At 45.1% G+C, this 23,493-nt stretch overlaps 1 long non-coding RNA gene across 2 annotated transcripts in view; it reads right to left on the reverse strand.

Moving 5' to 3' along the window:
• Positions 1-2,011: 2,011 nt before the first annotated feature.
• Positions 2,012-23,493, reverse strand: part of LOC137519671 (uncharacterized) — a 94,489-nt gene continuing 73,007 nt past the window's right edge. The window contains exons 3-4 of one of the 2 annotated variants that reach the window (XR_011021075.1): positions 18,093-18,304; positions 2,012-2,403 (exon numbers count right to left, since the gene is read on the reverse strand). This is a non-coding gene — a long non-coding RNA (uncharacterized lncRNA). Of the gene's footprint in view, positions 2,404-18,036; positions 18,305-23,493 lie in introns of both variants that reach the window. The other variant, XR_011021074.1, reaches the window with a different exon arrangement.

A 23,493-nucleotide genomic window follows, 5' to 3' on the forward strand; every position in this document is an offset into this window, starting at 1 on the left:
TACTGTTCCCAGCAGCGACACAGAGTGGCAGTAAACACAATGCTATATAGTGTGGGTGAGCGGTGTACTACTATTCCCAGCAGCGACACAGAGCACAATGCTATACAGGGTGAGCGGTGTACTACTGTTCCCAGCAGACACACAGTGGCAGTAAACACAATGCTATATAGTGTGGGTGAGCGGTGTACTACTATTCCCAGCAGCGACACAGAGCACAATGCTATACAGGGTGAGCGGTGTACTACTGTTCCCAGCAGACACACAGTGGCAGTAAACACAATGCTATATAGTGTGGGTGAGCGGTGTACTACTATTCCCAGCAGCGACACAGAGCACAATGCTATACAGGGTGAGCGGTGTACTACTGTTCCCAGCAGAGACACAGAGTGGCAGTAAACACAATGCTATATAGTGTGGCTGAGCGGTGTACTACTATTCCCAGCAGCTACACAGAGCACAATGCTATACAGGGTGAGCGGTGTACTACTGTTCCCAGCAGAGACACAGAGTGGCAGTAAACACAATGCTATATAGTGTGGCTGAGCGGTGTACTACTATTCCCAGCAGCGACACAGAGCACAATGCTATACAGGGTGAGCGGTGTACTACTGTTCCCAGCAGACACACAGAGTGGCAGTAAACACAATGCTATATAGTGTGGCTGAGCGGTGTACTACTATTCCCAGCAGCGACACAGAGCACAATGCTATACAGTGGTGGGTGAGCGATGTACTACTGTTCCCAGCAGCGACACAGAGTGGCAGTAAACACAATGCTATATAGTGTGGGTGAGCGGTGTACTACTATTCCCAGCAGCGACACAGAGCACAATGCTATACAGGGTGAGCGGTGTACTACTGTTCCCAGCAGAGACACAGAGTGGCAGTAAACACAATGCTATATAGTGTGGCTGAGCGGTGTACTACTATTCCCAGCAGCTACACAGAGCACAATGCTATACAGGGTGAGCGGTGTACTACTGTTCCCAGCAGAGACACAGAGTGGCAGTAAACACAATGCTATATAGTGTGGCTGAGCGGTGTACTACTATTTCCAGCAGCGACACAGAGCACAATGCTATACAGGGTGAGCGGTGTACTACTGTTCCCAGCAGACACACAGAGTGGCAGTAAACACAATGCTATATAGTGTGGCTGAGCGGTGTACTACTATTCCCAGCAGCGACACAGAGCACAATGCTATACAGGGTGAGCGGTGTACTACTGTTCCCAGCAGACACACAGAGTGGCAGTAAACACAATGCTATATAGTGTGGCTGAGCGGTGTACTACTATTCCCAGCAGCGACACAGAGCACAATGCTATACAGGGTGAGCGGTGTACTACTGTTCCCAGCAGACACACAGAGTGGCAGTAAACACAATGCTATATAGTGTGGCTGAGCGTTGTACTACTATTCCCAGCAGCGACACAGAGCATAATGCTATACAGGGTGAGCGGTGTACTACTGTTCCCAGCAGACACACAGAGTGGCAGTAAACACAATGCTATATAGTGTGACTGAGCGGTGTACTACTATTCCCAGCAGCGACACAGAGCACAATGCTATACAGGGTGAGTGGTGTACTACTGTTCCCAGCAGACACACAGAGTGGCAGTAAACACAATGCTATATAGTGTGGCTGAGCGGTGTACTACTATTCCCAGCAGCGGGTATTTATTTACCCGAACCACGTGACCCGTTCGGCCAATCACAGCGCTAGCCGAACGTTCGGGTAACGTTCGGCCATGCGCTCTTAGTTCGGCCATATGGCCGAACAGTTTGGCCGAACACCATCAGGTGTTCGGCCGAACTCGAACATTACCCGAACAGGGTGATGTTCTGCAGAACCCGAACAGTGGCGAACACTGTTCGCCCAACACTACAGAGAACAGGAAATTACCCCAATGGGAATCTAAGCAACAATTGCGCTAATCCTCTTCTTTTCTACTCAGACTGCAAAATAAGAAACAAAAACTGTTTGGCTGGAATTTTTTTTATTGATGCACAAAATGGACTATACAAATTATTCCTCTAGACTTTTCAGTGACAGCCCAGGAGGACAAGGCTGTTGCTTTGCTCCCTTTGAAGGTTAGAACCCACCTCCCCTTGAGATCACTTTAGAATAAACCCTTCTATGTTCAGGCTTTGAAATTTTACAGAAGACTCAGGGTCGTTTGATGCAGTGAATGGTGTAAAAGCAGGACATAAACATTAAATCCTGGTAGAACGGCAGATGGCAGCTTATTGATCACATCTGTGACTTGCTAGTCTTGGTGATGCAGTCCAGTCTATGTCTGGGCAGATGCCGAGCTGATTATGTAATAGAGGATTCTTCCACTTATGATGTACCATTCTCATGTGTTACTCGCATAGTATGATCAACTTCCTTCCATTCGCTGCCTGTAAAGATGGCAATAGGTAGAAATGTTTCATGTCTCTTTTTAATATACATACATTATGCAAGATTAATCACCAAGGTGGCCACAAGCGCTTTATTAAAATACTGTTTTAGTCCATTTTATACATTCTTTTTCGATTATTTTCTTTTCTGTTTGAAAGAGTAAACAGCAGCAAAGTAATGAAAAGAATGGTAGTATTGATTCCCAAAGTTTCTATATGCCCTATTTGGTACATGATAACGCTGGAATATACACCCTTCATAGTACTTCAGAGGCTTTATCTGGAAAGTATGATTGATGTAAAACCTTAAACAGGTATAAACCTAAGGGGTTCATAGGATACATATAGCAAAGAACAAGAACACCAAACCATTTTATGGGCAGCTCTCTGAGGTTAACACTATGCTTGTTTGGTAATTAGGTAGAGGTTAGGATCCCTTCCAGAGGGATGACCTCATCGCGGTGGACAGGTCCAGTATGGAACACTCTGCATGCAAACTGTTTTTGGAAGCTAACATCCTCCATTACTGTTGACTTGGTTCATCTGTTTTGAATGCAAGTTGTGTATCCTACCTATAGGCTCTGCACACCTATGCTGGTAGTCATTTAAAGGCAGCCTGTCTTGGAAAGCGCTGCCACCTTCCCCTGCTGTCTAAAAAAAAATGTAAGTTTACTTTATGGCTAGCTGCTTCCATTTGCTATTTCATGTTTGTATTCCATTTTATTCTGATTGTAGGTATTGTAGTGCAGGTTTAGCATCCGTTTTGAATATAAGGTCTGTATTTTTCTCTAGGGGGCTCTGCATGCCTCTGTTGGTTGTCATTTCAGATGCGGACGGGTTTTAGGATGTACTGCCAATTCTTCCCTGTTGTCTACAAAATATGGTAGAATAAGAATGAAGAGGCCCTATTCACCACTGCAGCACAGCATCTTAGTCGAAAGTTTGTCTTGTAAAAATGGCCAGTAGACCCTGTTCCATCACCTATAGTCTGAAGTATAATATCTATGAGCATGGCCAGTTTTTTTTATTAATGTATGTGGGGGTGGGGCTAGGAAATATCAGCAAAATGAAGGAAGATCTATTTTGCTATATTTCAGTTAGGAAATATGGGATCAGATATCTCAGCATCAGGGCTGGATTTAGAACTTGGCATCCTAGGCATGAGCCTAGAGACCCCAATGTGCTGAGAGATGGGCTATCACAGGTCTGCAAACCCACTGACATCTGAACTTACATTATGGTCACAAGAGCATAGAGAGCTGGATGGACTGGATAACTGCCCATCTGCCTTTTATCACTAATTTTGCAATATAGGATAATGTGTATAAACATGCTTACAATATCTATATTGTAGCAACACAGCAGCTGTTCGTAGTCCTGAAATATCTGCATGGGTCTTATTCTCAGACCAAGCTCCGCCCCCCCTGGATACACCCCTCTTCTCCAAAGATCCCTAAGGGAGAGGCCTTGAGTGGCAGGCTTGATACCCCCATCCTGTGTCCTGATTGGCAGAAATGATAAGCAGCAGCTTGGCCACACCTCCCGTCCCAACAGGCAATGCTGCTTAGTAGCGAATCTGAGACTCCAGTGGAGCAGAAGGGGTCATGTCACCAGTACAATCTTTTAAAAATAAAGGTATTTGTAAGCCTTCTGAAAGTACCCCTGAACTGGGGTTAAATCTTTAAAATAAAGCCCACATTATCCTGCCAGAAGTGGCTTGGCACTGCTCGTTGCTGTTGGGGTCCCGCCCGTTCCTGGTCTCCGCTTATTTTTGTATTTGACGGAAGCCTGCAGTTGAATATGAAAACTAGGAAGCGCCCTCTAGCAGCAGCAGGTGAATTAGAACTGCACAGGTGCAAGTTCTGAATGTACCTTTCATCTCTGAGGAATGATTGCTGGTCCAAGCCAGATGCACGTAGTTTGTATGTTCTCCTTGTATCTGTGTGGGTTTCCTTTAAGCACAACAGTTTCCTCCCACATCTCAAAAACTTACAAATAAGTTAACTGGCTTCCTCCTAAAATTGACTCTAGACTGGGATGCACATATTACTATGGTAGGGATTAGATTGTGATCTTCTCTGAGGGACAGTTAAGTGATGTGACTACATACTCTGTACAGCACAGCAGAAAATAATAACAATGATGATTAACTGCTGACTTTCTATGGGTTATGGCAGTTTTTGAATTGTGCTTTGTCTTGTTAAAATACCAGGATGGATCTTTTTGCGCTATGTTTTTTGTTTTTTGATAGCAGAACAAATCTCTGAATCATTCAAGCTGTTGATTAAATGTTAGTTGGAATTTTACTAATGAGATGACCCTTGACAGGCAAATATGAACACACGTCTGTTGTAGTCTTTATGTCTTCAGAGGACATAGATAATTTTGTAGTCAATCAAGTGTCTGTTTACCCCAAGTGCCTTGCGGCAGATTAATCAAAAGGTTCCTGATTGGTTGATTCGGTTTACTGCCCACATGAAGTTCTTCTAGAGCATTATTACTTGATTTCTCTGATTTCTTCATAAGCCATCCCAGAATCCTCTGGGGTTCATTGCAATATATTGAAGGTTGTTTGTGATCAGTCAATACAAAACAAACAAATTCTTGGAAAATGCATCATCCACAATTAAATCTGTATGCTTGACAGAGAATACAGGAAATGTATTTCTATGATGATTTTATGGCATTGACTTTGGAAAGGTAAAGTGTAGTGAAAGGACCTGTATTGTTCCTAAACAGAAAAACCACGATGCACAAAAAGTTAGCAGGGGGTGCGGTGCCCCTTGCTAATATGATTCTACTCATACCTTTTGTTTGCGCAATTGTGGCTTTTTTCAGCAGGCATTTATTTATTTCAGTGCCCAATCTCTCTGTGCATGTCCGTAGTAGCAAAATAATATATGTAAGGTGTTAGCCATAAAATAGTTACTCCTTGCATGTGTGTGAAATGAACCGTGCTGTATGAGTGTTTGACCCTTCTGTGCCCTGCCTTCTGGAAGAACAGCTACAGAGCAGTCATCAGACCTCACTGGTGTGGCACCAACATATTTTTCTCATGACTTCAGGATTATTATTATTATTATTTATTGTATTTATAAAGCGCCAACATATTACGCAGCGCTGCACAATAGATAAATGGGTTTGTTTCCACTATTGCGTTGCGGAATCGCTGGTGAATCACCGCAGGCAAAATCGCATGTGGTTGCGACTCCACATGCGTTTTTTGCCGCGATTTCGCATGCGATTTCGCATAGGGTAGTAAGTATGCGATTTTAACCATGTCACTGCCTGTGTGAATTAACATGGGTACCTATGCGAAATCGCAGCAAAAAACGCATGGGGAAAACGCATGCGATTTCCCTATTAAATACATTGTGTGCGATTCGCCTGCATTCCACATGCAGGCGAATTCTGAGGGGTCTGCCGTGCAGACTTTCCCCGCACACAAAAACGCTCCGCACAACGCACAAGTGGAAACAGGCCCATCCACTTGTATTGGCTGTGCGAATCCGAATGCGGCCAACGCATGCGGATTCGCTATAGTGGAAACGAGCCCTCAAGGTAGAACATACAGGAAACTCACAACAAAACAAGATGATGCAAATGATTTGATAATAGTACAGTGTCATATGTCAAAATAGAGACTGTTCTAGTCCACAAGAGGGGTGATTGACAGTAAGATTGCATAATCAAGCTGGCAACACTAGGGAGGAGGGCCCTGCCAGAGGCTTACAATCTAAAGGGTGGAAGTGGAGACAATAGGTGCATCTGTTGAGAGGGTGTCTAACAGAATGTATTATGGTGCTGGTGTAGGGGGGTATGCAAGCATGAAAAGGTGAGTCCTGAGAGCTTGTTTGAAGGTATTAAAGGTGGGTGCGAGTCTGATGGCTGTTGGGAGCGAGTTCCAGAGAGTGGGGGCAGCCCTGGTGAAGTCCTGCAATTGTGCATAGGACTGAAATATGCGTGGTGCGACTAGGCGCAGGTCACTGGAGGATCAGAGGGGGTGGGCTGTTATGTGCCTGTGGACCATATCAGAGATGTAGGTCGGGCAGGTCTTGTGCACTGATTTGTAGGCCAAGCCCAGGATTTTGAAATTGATCCTAAAGCTGATGGGGAGCCAGTGTAGGGCTTTACAGAGCGGAGTCATAGAGGCGATGCGATGAGAATAATGTAGCTGCCGCATTCATTACCGATTGAAGTGGGGCAGTACGGTTAGAGGGGAGGCCAGACAAAAGAGAATTGTAGTAGTCTAGGCGGGAGATTACAAGGGCGTGGATAAGGAGTTTAGTGTTGTCAGGGGACAGGTAGGAGCAGATCTTGGAGATGTTGCGGAGGCGGAAGTTGCAGGATCGAGCAATACCTTGGATGTGGGGTGTAAAGGAAAGTTCAGAGTCCAGGGTAACACCTAGACAGCGGGCTTGGGAGGTAGGGCGGATGGTAGTATTTTCGATAGTGATGTGCAGATCTGGGAGAGGTGCAGCAGTGCAGGGTGGGAATATTAGAAGCTCAGTCTTGTCCAAATTAAGCTTCAGGTACCTGGAGGCCTTCCAGGAGGAAATGGATGTGAGGCAGGCGGAGACTTTGTCCATGGTAGAGGAGGAGAGATCTGGGGTGCAGAGGTATGGATGCTGACCCTGGCTGGGATTGAACCCTGGTCTATGACGTCAGAGGCGATGCTCTTGACCACTAATCTGGGGTGCGGAGGTATATCTGGGTGTCATCAGCATACAGGTGGTAGTTGAAGCCCAAGTAAACCTGAGACAATCATTGAAAAACGATTTATACTTACCTGGAACTTCTTCCAGCCCCCTGTAATCCGTCGGCTCTCTAGGTGACCATCTGGTTCCGTCCGTTCTGCTGCTGTGAACTCCACAATCCAGCTGGGTTGTGGCCATTGTTCATGTGCAGTCCTGGTTGTGCTCCCATGGCTGGTAGTGTTCTGCACAAGTGAAGTTACAGATTTAACAAACTTTGCATGCACAGAATGCTCCCGCCACAGACAGGTTCGGGCATGTGCAGTAGCCCGTGACTCAGCCGAGTTGCAGACTCTACGGGACTTACAGCGCCCCAACCTAGGGAACCGGGAGGGTGGTGAGGGGGTCCATTCAAAAAAAAAAGTGCTGCAAAATAATTGCACAGGTTGATGCTGAAAATGACATCTTGCTTATAAGGTTATTTAACATTGTATAAACGTCCTAAAATTTTAAATAATCATAGGAACTAGATGTTATTACCGGCATGTAGCATACACTTACCGTGTCCTGATGATCGCTCCTTCACTTCTTAGTTAGTTTGAAGGAGTCCTGCAGCCAGCCAATCACCATACGTGAAAAGAAGCTGTATGGTGATTGGCTGGATGCAGGACTAATGCAAACTAACTCGGAAGTGAAGGAGTGATTGCTGGGAACAGGTAATGTATTGCTGCCTACCTTAACACTAGTCCACTCTACCCCCGTCCTCTGCTGCCTTACACTAGCCCACTCTACCCCGGACCCCCGATGCCCAACACTAGCCCACTACCCTGAACCACCACTGCCCAACTGTAGACCATTCTCCCCCTAACCCCCGCTGCCCAACTGTAGACCATTCTCCCCCTAACCCCCGCTGCCCAACACTAGCCCACTCTCCCCCGACACCCGCTGCCCAACACTAGCCCACTCTCCCCCTGACCCCCACTGCCCAACACTAGCCCACTCTCCCCCTGACCCCCGCTGCCCAACTGTAGACCACTCTACCCCAGACCCCCGCTGCCCAACACTAGCCCACTCTTCCCCTGACCCCCGCTGCCCAACACTAGCCCACTCTACCCCGGACCCCCGCCGCCCAACACTAGCCTACTCTCCCCCTCCAACCCCCCCTGCCTAACACTAGTCCCCTCTGCCTGAGTGTGCACTGCTTGTTGTCATATGCAGCAATAGTAAAAGCCATCATTAGAGGCACGTAGGGTAAATTATGGTGCCCGCTATTTATGGGCGCTAGGCACCCGCTATTTGTTATCTTCCTTGCCGCTAATCGCGGCTTGTAATATTGTTGCCTTTGGCGGTGCCATTTTTATAGCCACTTGTCCCCTGCACCATATTTATCTGCTCCTGGCGAGGGAGCTAGTAGCAAGCATAAATCCTTTTGCTGGGATTGTCTCAACAGGTACACTTTAAGTACCATGTAAAAAAATGTGAGAATATAGTTTGTATGTTTTATGTTTTTCACAGCTGAATGCGCACAGTTTGAACCCATCTAATCACGATAACTTGAGAGGAAGAAAAGATAGGAGTAAATGGCTTTTGTTGGAGCTATTAGCCACTCAGAAATACTGTTTGCATTCGTGTGATACTCTTTGTCTCGTGTCCCCCTTAGAAAGTTCAGCCATAATGCTCTTCCTTGAAAGATGACATGTTTCGTATGGATAATGCTGGCACTCTATACTGCCAGGGAAATCTGCACCGCAAAAAAAAAAAAAAAATAAAGGCAAAGTCCAAAATAATAAGTTAACTTGTTGAAAGAAAATGAAAGCAGGGAAAGGTCAGAGGAAATATAGATAATTTTTAAGTACAAATGTGTGGGATTGAAAATTGATGACTTTAATATACAAACGCTGAATCTTGCAAGATGTATGCAGATTAATTGGCAACGGTAACACTATTCTCATCTTTCTTTATCTATGAGTAATTATCGGGCTCAGCGGCCGGGGTAAACAGTGCAATTTAACATAGGGATCCCAGGGAAGTGAGGACATCTGCACATCTCACCATAAATAATATGACACCGCGTGTTTGGTTTGGAGATAAGAATAATTACAAGGAAAACAGAAAACCTTCATAAATCATATTCCTATATCTACTTCTTAATTCGCATATTGGAGAGTCTTAGTAGACGATCAGCCTTCGCTGTTCTGCTGCTCACAGAGGAAAACATCCTATGGATGAAGTCATTATTCAAGCTAAGGTGATACTGCTATTTTAATAATAATTTTTCTCAAGTAATCAGTACTGATATAGTGATGGGAGTCAGCGCAGACATTAGTCAGCTGGCAATGGAATATTTTGAAATATTTAAATATATGACCAAAAGTGATTTTCGCAAACGTTTTGAAATTTGGTAAAAAATCATGAAGTTTAGCTTCATTTAATAAAGACACCTTGGGCCACATGCAATTAACTTTTTCTCCTGAGTTATCTCCTAGTAGATAATTTTCATATTTCACTTTAAAGGACACCCGAGGCAAAAATAAACTAATTAAATAAATGATTGTATCTATCTTTCCTCTCCTAAAAATGACTTTTTAAGATATTCCGCAGTTTTATTTTATGTTTAAATCTACTTTTTAAGTTTGAACTGTTTTATTGTTTTTGCTCAATGACACATTCATTGAAGTATGCCAGACCTAAAATGTATGAACGATTGACCCTTTTTATCTCTTTCCTGCTCTTAGAAGCCATTTTCTGCTAGGAAAGTGTTTTAAAGTTGGGATTTCTTATCAGTGAGAGTCACACTGTAGTCACTTCCTGTCTGAGTCAGGACTGAGTCAGCCACTTACATACCTGATATTTAACTCTTTCATGAAGAGAAAGAAAAAAAGGATCACAGCCTAGTTATTTGTGTGCTAGGCACTGTACATACCCATGTCTATCTCATCATGTCACTAGAGGTGTACCGAACGGTTCGCCGGCGAACGGTTCCAGGCGAACATTGGGGGTTCGCGTTCGCCTGCGCCAGGCGAACTTTTCCGGAAGTTCGATTCGCCCCATAATGCACTATGAGGGTCAACTTTGACCCTCTGCATCACAGTCAGCAGGCACATTGTAGCCATTCAGGCTACAGTAAGCCCTGGAGCCCCACCCCCCCCCCCCTTATATAAGGCAGCCTCCGGCGGCCATTACAGTCACTCGTGTGCCTGCTAGAGAGAGGAAAGGGACAGCTGCTGCAGACTTTTTCTCTTAGGGACAGATTAGTTAGGTTCTAGGCTGCTTTGCTTGTTCCTGACTGATTAATATTGCTTTTAAAGCACCCAGCAACAGCTCTTTTCAGAGCTCAACCTGTACATTTTTTTTTTCTGACACTTTTGTTGCATGCACAGCCTTGCTAATTGATAGTGTGTGTGCCACTGCCAGCAGCCCAGCACATTCAGTGACTGACTGCCTGTGTGTGTGACAGGGAGCTGCACATTGTACTACCCAGTACTGCATATACCCCAGTACCTGTTGTGTTTACTTAACCCACCTCATCACTGCATATACCTAGCTTTGTGTTGAGTGAACCCAGCTCACTGCATCTAACTACCTGTTGTGTTGAGTGTGAACCCACCTGGCCACCTCACTGCATCTAACTACCTGTTGTGTTGAGTGAGAACCCACCTCACTGCATCTTAAGTACCTTTACTGTTGAGTGAACCCAGCTCACTGCATCTAACTACCCAGTACCTGTTGTGTTTACTTAACCCACCTCATCACTGCATATACCTAGAGTTGTGTTGAGTGAACCCAGCTCACTGCATCTAAGTCTAACTACCTGTTGTGTTGAGTGAGAACCCACCTCACTGCATCTTAAGTACCTTTACTGTATACTGTTCAGTGAACCCAGCTCACTGCATCTAACTACCCAGTACCTGTTGTGTTTACTTAACCCACATCATCACTGCATATACCTAGCGTTGTGTTGAGTGAACCCAGCTCACTGCATCTAACTACCTGTTGTGTTGAGTGTGAACCCACCTGGCCACCTCACTGCATCTAACTACCTGTTGTGTTGAGTGAGAACCCACCTCACTGCATCTTAAGTACCTTTACTGTTGAGTGAACCCAGCTCACTGCATCTAACTACCTGTTGTGTTGAGTGTGAACCCACCTGGCCACCTCACTGCATCTAACTACCTGTTGTGTTGAGTGAGAACCCACCTCACTGCATCTTAAGTACCTTTACTGTTGAGTGAACCCAGCTCACTGCATCTAATTACCTGTTGTGTTGAGTGTGAACCCACCTGGCCACCTCACTGCATCTAACTACCTGTTGTGTTGAGTGAGAACCCACCTCACTGCATCTTAAGTACCTTTACTGTTGAGTGAACCCAGCTCACTGCATCTAACTACCTGTTGTGTTGAGTGTGAACCCACCTGGCCACCTCACTGCATCTAACTACCTGTTGTGTTGAGTGAGAACCCACCTCACTGCATCTTAAGTACCTTTACTGTTGAGTGAACCCAGCTCACTGCATCTAACTACCTGTTGTGTTGAGTGTGAACCCACCTGGCCACCTCACTGCATCTAACTACCTGTTGTGTTGAGTGAGAACCCACCTCACTGCAAATAGCTAGCATACCCCCGAGATGGACAAAATGGACAAACCAGGTAGAGGAAGAGGTAGAGGCAGACCCAGAGGAAGGCCACCAGGCACCGGCAGGTCTGTGCGAGGTGGTGTTGCTGTGATTTCATGCGGACCTGCCCCAAAATACAGTGCTCAGAAGAAGGCACGTGCCATCACTTCCCAAAATCGTGAGGAGGTGATTGAGTATTTAACACAGAACACCTCATCTCCCGCAGCCACCAGCGCTACAACAAGCACCACATCCGCTGCATTTGACACTTCGCAGGAGTTATTTGGTGGTGGTGGTGAAATCACTGATTCCCAGCCACTACTGCAACAACAACAAGAAGGCGCAGGTACACCACCTCATACGTCTGAGTTAGGTGGCGATAGTATGGACGTAACATGTGTGGATGGGGATGATGGTGGACCACCTGAAGTTGGTGCACTTGAGCAGGTGTCTGAGGAAAGCGCAGCTGGCCAGGAGGATTATGATGACGATTATACGGATACCACATATGTTCCCGGTAGAGGAGATGACCAGGGGGACAGTTCAGAGGAGGAGTCAGAGAGGAGTAGGAGGAGACAACTCCATGATAGAAGCAGAGGGAGCTCGTCCTTAGAAACAGCTGGGGGCAGTGTCCGGTGCCATGTATCGCCAGCTATGGCCAGGGAGCACACATGCCCTTCAACGTCAGCTGCTGATGCCACCGTAGCGCCATCAGCCCAGGGGGGCTCAGCGGTTTGGAAATTTTTTCACGTGTGTGTCTCAGATCGGAGCAAAGCCATCTGTTGTCTCTGCCAGCAAAAATTGAGCCGTGGAAAGGCCAACTGTCACGTAGGGACAAGTGCTTTACGAAGGCACCTGGAGAGAAGGCACAAACAGCTATGGCAAGAACACCTGAGGAAAAGAAGCACCCCTCAAAAGACAAGCAGCGGAGAACAACCGTGGCAGCCATCACAGGGGGCTTCTGCTGCTCCACGTTCCCATGGTATTGTTCGTGGCTGGGGGGAGGAAGAATCGATACACTTTTAACAATTTAAAAATACAACCATCTAAACTTTCAAACAATTTAAAAATACAACCATCTAAACTTTCAAACAATTTAAAAATAGATAGCACGTTACAGATAAAACACAGCAGTACAGTTCCACCCCTAATACACATCCAATTGCAAACACGACAAATTGGGGCTTTAAATGAACAAATATTTGTCTTTTATTTCTTCATATCAAAAAGGTCTTCACAGTAACGGACACACAGGTAGACATCATTTCCAGAACTCTCAATAACAACCAAACCGATAGGCAATCGGTTTGGTTGTTATTGAGAGTTCTGGAAATGATGTCTACCTGTGTGTCCGTTACTGTGAAGACCTTTTTGATATGAAGAAATAAAAGACGAATATTTGTTCATTTAAAGCCCCAATTTGTCGTGTTTGCAATTGAATTTAAAAATACAACCATCTAAACTTTCAAACAATTTAAAAATACAACCATCTATCATTTTCAAAAAATTTAAAAAAAAGGGCAAAAAAACTTGCCCTCCGTAAAACATTCTTGGCAAATGCTTTCGACTTGGTTTGTCTTCCGCTGGCTCAAGGGTCCATCTGACCACAGATGCCTGGTCTGCAAAGCACGGTTAGGGCAGCTACAGCATGGGTCTCAGCAGGCTCCCACTTCGGGCCGCAATCCAACCTTCATTCCCCGCGGTGACAATGGCAGACTTGCCCTCCATAACGGATTCCCGTTAAAGGATTTAAAGTTAATTCATTTCAAATACACAGCAGGGCCTCGAAAGTCCGCCTCCTGTATTGTTATTTTTGGTCACTACCTCGGGGCGGGCGTGCATGCCTACCTGCTGCCCTCCTTGGATGTGTAGTGGTAGCCGTTTCTCAGGCTCCACACCGGATTCCATCCCTCATTTCCCGGCCATTACCCGGGGTCACAAATGACAGACTTGCCCGCCTCCATATGATTCTCGTGAAAGGAATGTGGTGTCATCTTTGCCCGCCATAACTGGTTCTCGTTAAAGTATTTAAAGTACATTCATTTCAAATACACAGCAGGGCCTCGAAAGTCCGCCTCCTGTATTGTTATTTTTGGTCACTACCTCGGGGCGGGCGTGCATGCCTACCTGCTGCCCTCCTTGGATGTGTAGTGGTAGCCGTTTCTCAGGCTCCACACCGGATTCCATCCCTCATTCCCCGGCCATTACCCGGGGTCACAAATGACAGACTTGCCCGCCTCCATATGATTCTCGTGAAAGGAATGTGGTGTCATCTTTGCCCGCCATAACTGGTTCTCGTTAAAGGATTTAAAGTACATTCATTTCAAATACACAGCAGGGCCTCGAAAGTCCTCCTCCTGTATTGTTATTTTTGGTCACTACCTCGGGGCGGGCGGGCGTGCATGCCTGCCCGCTGCCCTCCTTGGATGTGTAGTGGTAGCCGTTGCTCAGGCTCCACACCGGATTCAAACCTCTCATTCCCCGGCCATTACCCGGGGTCACAATGGCAGACTTACTTAAATTCAAAAATAAGGTATCAAGTGTATATATGTAAATATATCAAAATTTATTAGTTCAATAGTGATAACATTTATAAAAAAGAAACAACAAAACAGGGGGGAAAGGTAATGGGAAAGGATTGATCATAAAATCAATTAGGGATATAGCGGAGCTACAATTATCAGATTGCTGGCCAGCTTACAATGATCAAACAACACACATGCGCCTCGCTCACACACAGCCTTCAAACTAGTGTAGAGTTTGTAGATCTGCAGATGATGGCAACTTTGCCTTTCTAAGCTATATATTGTGCAAATTTGCATAGGGAAGGGTAGCATATGTTAAGACAGGTCTTTCTTACAGTGCTTCACTATACTGCATCTTTCTCGGTATTGTAATCCATAGGGTGTCAGATGATCAAACTCCATGCAGTTAGTTTAGTTTATACTGCTAAGCATGCAAAATAGAGAGCTAGTTAGTACATAGCAAACAAACAGTCCTTATCTTCCCGTGCTAGCACATTAGTCAGGTTTAGTTAATGGTCGCATGCAGTCCACATTTCATATTAAGCGTTAGTGCAGCATTGCATAAGCGTCTCACCAATTGCTTTCCGCTGTAGCTGCTCTCTGTTACCAGTTACTGCCCGGACCTTCAACACTTGCGTGTAGTTTTCAGACTGCGCAGCGGTTAGCGGACCCTTGACCAGCTGGCGTCCCAGCGTATTTAGTCGGTGGGTCTCCGCTTCTGCATCCCGCTCTGTCCCGGCGTCTTCTGGCGTCTCCGGCAAGGATCTCTCCAGCGTAATGCGTAGTGGTGTGCAGGCCTGGCCAGACGTGAGGTAGCTCCGCCCACCGACGCGTTTCACGCCTCTTTGGGCGTTTCTTCAGGGGTCAAATGCAGTGCTAACCTGGTCTGCGTATATTTCACTAGTGGGGTTAATCCCCACAGAAAGATAACGCTGTAGCCTGCAAAAATATACAGATCAAAGAGGTTTTGTCACCTCTATCTTTTAGCACAATGGCAGACTTGCCCGCCTCCACAGGATTCTCATTGTAGCGGTACTGAACAAGTACACAGCAAGTAGAAAATGTAAATTAAAAACAAAACATAAGCTTTTTAACAATGCCATGGAAAGTTGAGAAGGAAGTCACACATTACCTGACATCACTGAGTGAGGAAGAGCAATCACGCCATGTTGCGCAGTAGTCCAGCATGGCCGTCACTACACAAACAGCTGTTTGCGGTGCGTTACACAGTGAGTTTGGTGTGTCAGTGTGAAGTAGTACTCTAATTACACTCCCTGTTTGATGTATACGCATGCAACATGTTTGAAAGCACGTTAGGCCTGCAATTTAGCATTCAATGTGATTTCTGCCCTTAAAACGCTGCTTTGCGTCACATCCAGATTTTTCACCGGGACTTTTGGCATGTATCCCACTCCGCCATGCCCCCCTCCAGGTGTTAGACCTCTTGAAACATCTTTTCCATCACTTTTGTGGCCAGCATAATTTTTTCTATTTTTCAAAGTTCGCCTCCCCATTGAAGTCTATTGCGGTTCGCGAATTTTTCCGCGAACCGAACCTTCTGCTGAAGTTCGCGAACCCGGTTCGCGAACCGAAAATCGGAGGTTCGCGACATCTCTACATGTCACATGTCACCTCGGGTATCCTTTAAAATTACTTTTAAGCACATAACTTTTAAGTACTTTACAAGTGAAAAAGTACCTAATTGTTGGTGAAAAGTACTATCAAAACTATTTTGTGTATTTTCTTGCTTGAGGTTTAAAAAACATTTTATTGACAAGGTGTAAACATATCACCTAGGAGAAAACTTGGGCCCTTGGCCCATATGCAATTCACTTTTTTTTCTAAGTTTTCTCCTAGGAGATCATTTTTCATCTTCTGTTTAAAATAACTTTTTAGCACTCTGCAATTGAAAAAGTACCAAAAAGTAGTTGAAAAAGTATTGTCAAAATTATTCAGAGTAGTTTCTTGTTTGCTGGTAATGTAGAATCCCTTTATAGCAAACTCAAAGGCACCAGGAAAGTTATTTTTTTTTTCATCCTTACCTACAGAACATTTCCGTTGCCATCTAGTCTGATCATTGTTCTCTCCAAAATGGCCACTGCATTTCACAGGAAATGAATACATCTTTTCCTACTGTACAACCATGTGTCATATTTAAAGATCTTGTGGAATCTGCCAAATGGATTGCAGAAAAAAGTTCCACAGGAGAGGAGAATCTCGTGAAAAGTCCTGAATGCAGGTGTGGGAGTAGTTGACTAGAGTACAAAGGAGGAAGAGTTAATTTTCGGGAATGGAGATAATGTTGGGTAGTATCTGAGGATTAATTCAGTAATGTTTGAAAGAACTGAATTATAGAGAGCAAAATAGATAAAGAAGGAAGATCAGGTAAGTGGCGTAGGACCCGCATTATCAGTAGTCGCATCTGCAGCCCATGGTCTTAAGGGGGCGCGTGCGTTCCCCAGTACAGATACAGTACATCTCCCCTGCCTCCCATTGCTGCTGGAGCCATCACGTCACTCTACTCTCATGGGCCCAGCCCGACACAATCAGACATAGCGCCATTTCTCCTCCCTCCTGGTACTACTCACAGTACACATCTGCAGCATTCACGGGGGACAGCCTCACTTCTTCAGACCAGTTAGGAGGTCAACAGATAAATGTGTATGTCATTTTCAAGAAAATTCTCTATATGGTAAAAATGTGAAATTCTATACAGTTTTCAGATCGGTGAAGTTTGTCAATAAGCTTTATCCTGTTGTGTGAACTGAAACTACAGAATGGCCAATTTATTGGTCTTGGATCACCACATCTATGTATGTGAAATGTAATACCATACAATAGACAGTGTAGTGTACCTTGCTAGCTCTCGGCTCATAAAATTCCAGCAAGGTCTTCAAAGTTAACCTTCGGACTAAAAATCTACTCAGCAGAACTGAAAAGGCTCGGTGTTTCTTTAACGGTTTCACAGCATCAGAACTTTGTTTTTCTTACCCAAGCCTCATTTTTAGCTGCATTTTTAGCTAAGCTCCACCCATCAAAGAAAACTGCCGGGGTTTTTTCCCCTGATGCTGTGCAAAGCATGATGGGATTTCCTATGTTGTTCACGTTACCTAGCAACTGGGAGGGGTGATCAGCACACAGGACAGTTGGAACTGTGTCTCATGCTCCCTGTCACCTCCTTTCAACCAAAAAGATGGCTGCCCTCATGAAATCATGAAATTTGCCTGTTCTTTTAAAACAGGGTGGGTAAGAGATTATATTACCTATCTATTCTAATTAACATAACTAATGTAACTTAATGACAGTATGTTTGTTTAGGCTGAAGTTCCTCTTTAAGGGCCTGTTTCCACTAGCGTTCTGGATGCAAGGCGATCGCCGCCTGGCATTCCCCTGCAGGTACTTCCGGTTGTTGTCCATAGAATCAGATGTGGCATCATGCGGCTTCCCGTCGGCGGCTATGGGGAATTGAGTGTGTGCTGCGGAAAACGGCATGTGCTATCCATAAATTCCCCCGCGTCGCATCGTGCCGGATCACGTACGTCAATTTGCGTCAATAGAAACTACTCCATTGACGTGAATTGGTTGCCATCTCTTTGCATTGTGATGCGGTGCCGCTTCCGCATAACAACGTGTGTAGTGGAAACAAGCCCTAAATGTTTCCATGTTTTTTTTTATTTATTGTCTGATCATTCGGATTGATGTGGTCTGTGTAGCCGCCTAATGCTGCCAGCTTTTGCAGCTCATATGTTAATCATGAGAAGAACGTCTGGTAAATCTACATTCTGGTTTTCCATACTCACTGCTCTCTCTACCCATGAAACAGGCTGTGTCAGATAACACTTCTATGTCTTAACACCTGCTGGGAAATGTTTTCCTTCACTTCCTGGAAGATCACTGTGCACAATGCTGGATGTTATAAAGCGGGAAGCAGACAGGCACAGCTGAATTCCAAACTCTTCAAGGCGCTCGAGGTGTCGAGTTTACCAGCAGTTGTAAGATAGAGTTCCTTCATTCTGCCTCTTCCAGAACCTGGAGAAAAGCTTCACGGGATGATCTGTCTGCCTGGAACTAAGAGCAGATCATGCATTCAACATATTTTTTGTTTTTAATTACATCTTCAAATTTTAAAAGCTAAACACATTTGCTACTCATTCACCCAAACAGCTTTATTTGCTTCTGCCATTATTCACAATATGCAGCATTCTAGCAAATTCCAGTGAATGTTGGAAATATTAGGCAAGAAATATTCCTGGGTTTGCCAAGCTTATATAAATAACAGCACACAATTCACGTGATCCATGACCGGATACATTATCTGCATTGCCAGATTGCACAATCATAACAACAATAAAAGCAGCCACAGCAGCAAAAAATATTTGTATTTATATACTGAGAAGAAGGTACCTCTTTCTTTCTTGGAAAAAAATCCCTGGGCAGGAGGGGAAGAGCAATCTTTATAGTGATTATACACTTATATAGTTCTTGCCTCTTGTTGGTCTTAGAGAGCCCAGCAATTTTTATGTGGCGAACAAGGAGTATTCGCGTTCGCCCCCTCAAACTAATACATGGTGTGTTCGACCCGCCCCCTATACATCATCATTGAGCTAAACTTTGACCCCTTACCTCACAGTCAGTAGGCACATAGCAGTCTGTCAGCTATCCCTCCCACTTGGACCCCCACCACCTATCAGAAATCCAGCACAGAAGCCATTTTGCAGTCTGTATTTGGCTTCTGTGCTAGCCAGATGAGGTAAAGTGTGTTGTGATAGGGAGAGAGTTAGGTGGGCCTGTGTTCTCTGCAGATTCTTGCTGCTACTACATTGTCCTGAACAGCTAAGCCCTTCTTAGGGCAGATACATTGTTTTTCTTGCGAATGTATTGCTCTTCTGTGACCAACAACAACAACAACAACAAATAACATTTGTAAAGCGCTTTTCTCCCGTGGGACTCAAAGCGCATAAGCATGGCTCCGACCATCGTGGTACAGAGGAAGAATTTTATAAATCTGGAAATGCCAGGCTAAACAGGTGGCTTTTCAGTCTGGATTTGAATAGCTCCAGGGATGGTGCTGTCTTTACTGGGTGTGGTAGGGAGTTCCAAAGAGTAGGGGCAGCATGACAGAAGGCTCTGTCTCCAGATTTTTTGAGGTGCACTCTGGGAGTGACCAAGTTTATAGAACTTGCTGATCTGAGGTTGTGAGAGGTGTGGTGCAGCTTCAGCAAGTCCTTCATGTATCCAGGGCCCAGATTGTGCAGGGATTTGAATGTCAGCAGTCCAATCTTGAAGAGTATTCTCCATTCTACTGGTAGCCAGTGCAGTGAGCGAAGGATCGGTGTAATGTGACAGTGGCGAGGCTGGTTTGTTAGCAATCTGGCAGCAGCATTCTGCACTAATTGCAAGCGACGCAGGTCCTTTTTGGGGAGGCCAGCATAAAGGGCATTGCAGTAGTCCAGCCGTGATGTGATGAAGGCGTGGACTAGGGTTTGAAGATCCTCTGGGGGAATCAGATGTTTAATCTTTGCAATGTTCTTCAGATGAAAAAAGGAAGATTTAACTACAGATGAAATAAGTGACCAGTGCATAAGTTAACTGTTGGAGACAGGTCTGCTGGTCCTAGTAGTGCACCAACCATAACCCACCTTCACACCACTACTGGCATCTAGTATCCACTTGCCCCTGTGTAAAACCTCAGTGTTGTAGGAGACAGGTCTGCTGGTCCTGGTAGTGCACCAAACATAATCCAGTAATCCTTCACACCACTACTGGCATCTACAGTGGGTTGCGAAAGTTTGGGCAACCTTGTTATTCGTCATGATTTTCCTCTATAAATCGTTGGTTGTTGCGATAAAAAATGTCAGTGAAATATATCATATAGGAGACACACACAGTTATATTTGAGAAGTGAAATGACGTTTATTGGATTTACAGAAATTGTGCGATAATTGTTTAACCCTCCTGGCGGTATATTAAAAACCGCCAGGGGGCAGCGCAGCCGTTTTTTTTATTTTTTTTTTTTTATATCATGTAGCGAGCCGAGGGCTCGCTACATGATAGCCGCTACTCAGCGGCATCCCCCCAGCCCCGCCGATCGCCTCCGGCGATAGGCGATCAGGAAATCCCGTTCAAAGAACGGGATTTCCTGGAGGGCTTCCCCCGTCGCAATGGCGACGGGGCGGGATGACGTCACCGACGTCATGGACGTCGTGACGTCTAAGGGAGTCCCGATCCACCCCTTGCCGCTGCCTGGCGCTGATAGGCCAGGCAGCGCAGGGGTCTAGGGGGGGGGGCTGTCTTGCGACGCGGATAGCGGTGATCGAGCGCGGGGCGGCAGCAATCGAAGTGCTGACGCAGCTTGCAAAGTGCTAGCTGCGTTCAGCAAAAAAAAAATTATTCAAATCGGCCCAGCAGGGCCTGAGAAAACCTCCTGCGCGGCTTACCCCGAACTACGTTTGGGGGTTACTGCCAGGAAGGTTAAACAAAATTAGGCAGGTGCATAAAAAAATAAATGAAATCAATATTTAGTAGATCCTCCTTATGCAGAAATTACAGCCTCTAATTACTTCCTGTAGGTTCCAATGAGAGTCTGGATTCTGGTTGAAAGTATTTTAGACCATTCCTCTTTACAAAACATCTCTAGTTCATTAAGGTTTGAAGGCTTCCGAGCATGGACAGCTCTCTTTAACTCACACAACAGATTTTCAATTATATTCAGGTCTAGGGACTGAGATGGCCGTTCCTGAACGTTGTACTTGTTCCTCTGCATGAATGCCTTAGTGAATTTTGAGCAGTGTTTAGGGTCATTGTCATGTTGAAAGATCCAGCCTCGACTCAGCTTCAGCTTTGTCACTGATTCCTGGACATTTGTCTCCAGAATCTGCTGATACTGAGTGGAATCCATACGTCCCTCAACTTTGACAAGATTCCCAGTCCGTGCACTGGCCACACAGCCCCACAGCATAATGGAACCACCACCATATTTTACTTTAGGTAGCAGGTGTTTTTCTTGGAATGCTGTGTTGTTTTTCCTTCATGCATAACACCCCTTGTTATGCCCAAATAAGTCAATTTAAGTTTCATCAGTCCACAGCATCTTATTCCAAAATGAAGTTGTCTTGTCTAAATGTGCTTTAGCATACCTCAAACGTCTCTGTTTGTGCTGTGGGCTGAGGAAAGTTTTCCTCTGCATCACTCTCGCATACAGCATCTCCTTGTGTAAAGTGTGCCAAATGGTTGAACGATGCATAGTGACTCCATATGCAGCAAGATGATGTTGTAGGTCTTTGGTGCTGGTCTGTGGGTTGACTGACTGTTCTCACCATTTGTTGCTTCTGTCTAATCGAGATTTTTCTTGGTCTGCCACTTAGAGCCTTAAAGAGACTCCGTAACAAAAATTGCATCCTGTTTTTTATCATCCTACAAGTTCCAAAAGCTATTCTAATGTGCTCTGGCTTACTGCAGCACGTTCTACTATCACAGTCTCTGTAATAAATCAACTTATCTCTCTCTTGTCAGACTTGTCAGTATGTGTCTGGAAGGCTGCCAAGTTCTTCAGTGTTGTGGTTCTGCTATGAACTCCCCCTTCCAGGCCTCTCTATGCACACTGCCTGTGTGTTATTTAGATTGGTGCAGCTTCTCTCTGCTCCATTATCTTTTACAAGCTGGATAAATCCTCCTCTGAGCTGGCTGGGCTTTCACATACTGAGGAATTACATACAGGCAGAGCTGTCTGCACTCTGCAGGAAGAAACAGCCTGACACTTCAGTGGAAGATAGCTGCAGGGGGAAAGAAACACACAAATGATCTCTTGAGATTCAAAAGGAAGGCTGTATACAGCCTGCTTCTGTATGGATGTATTTTCTATGTGTGGACATACTGTACATCAACCTACTTCCTGTTTTGGTGGCCATTTTGTTTGTTTATAAACAAACTTTTTAAAACTGTTTTTAACCACTTCTAATGCTGCGAGGAGCGGCGAAATTGTGACAGAGGGTAATAGGAGATGTCCCCTAACGCACTGGTAGGTTTACTTTTGTGCAATTTTAACAGTACAGATTCTCTTTAACTTGAACTGAGCTTGTGGTATTCCATTTCCTCTATATGTTCATAACTGTGGAAACAGACAGCTGAAATCTCTGAGACAGCTTTCTGAATCCTTCCCCTAAACCATGATGATGAACAATCCTTGTCTTCAGGTCATTTGAGAGTTGTTTTGAGAACTCCATGTTCCTACTCTTCAGAGAAAATTAAAAGAGGAGGGAAACTTACAATTGACCCCATTAAATACTCTTTCTCATAATTGGATTCACCTGTGTATGTAGGTCAGGGGTCACTGAGCTTACCAAGCCAATTTGAGTTCCAATAATTATAATCAATATAGTGGCAGTGATAATAGAAAGAGCAGGATATATGTTACCCGGGCAGATAGTTAAGTTAATAAGTAAACACTAGTTATTACAAACATATGCCAAATGTCATATCAAAATTTATTGAAGAAGATTACTGAAAAAATTAAAAGCACATGGGATGGCCACCCCGTCACAACTCATCCACCCAGGCAGTCCACATGCAATCACATCCGTACGCCGGCATCTAACTCTAAGATGGAAATAACAGTCCAGTTGGCGTCAGCATTGAAAAGAGGCAAAAGTTCTCATAACATCAAACGACTTGGATACTGGCTGTCATCAGAAAGGAATGAAAAACTGACATGAACGTGCAGGCTGATGGAAATCGATCAAATGTCACTAGCAGACAACAATAGCGTAAGCACATGTAGCACAAAAGGCAGGCACTATTAGCAGCAGCTCATACTGTATAAGCGCATGGCAGCGCAGCAAACAAACAGCGTGATCAATGTCAAAAGCCAAGCTTGTCTCACCAACACCTTGAAGGCCCGCTGTGGAGCTACTGTCAGTTCATCTCGATCTCGTGATTGAGAGGGCTCCTGATGATGGCCTGATATATCAATGCTGGATGGTGGTAGTGATCCGCATATGTTTCCTGGAATAACAGGAACTCGGCAGTACTCAAGGTCCAGGCAGTGTGGTTGATGGTAGGCTCACCCGGATAGCATGCATGGCCGGGTGGCTGCCGGACAGAGCTGTGGTAACTGGCTAGGTGAAGATCAGGACGGCGTGGCGTCCCATGCAGGGAAAGTGCGGCTCCCCCGACGTTTCGCCGGCTTCCGGCTTTCTCAAGGGGGCGTGGTTGCCAGCACATTGATTCCAACACTACTTATCTACAATGCTAAGCAGACA

Source organism: Hyperolius riggenbachi, chromosome 5, assembly GCF_040937935.1.
Source record: "Hyperolius riggenbachi isolate aHypRig1 chromosome 5, aHypRig1.pri, whole genome shotgun sequence".
NCBI lineage: Eukaryota > Metazoa > Chordata > Amphibia > Anura > Hyperoliidae > Hyperolius > Hyperolius riggenbachi.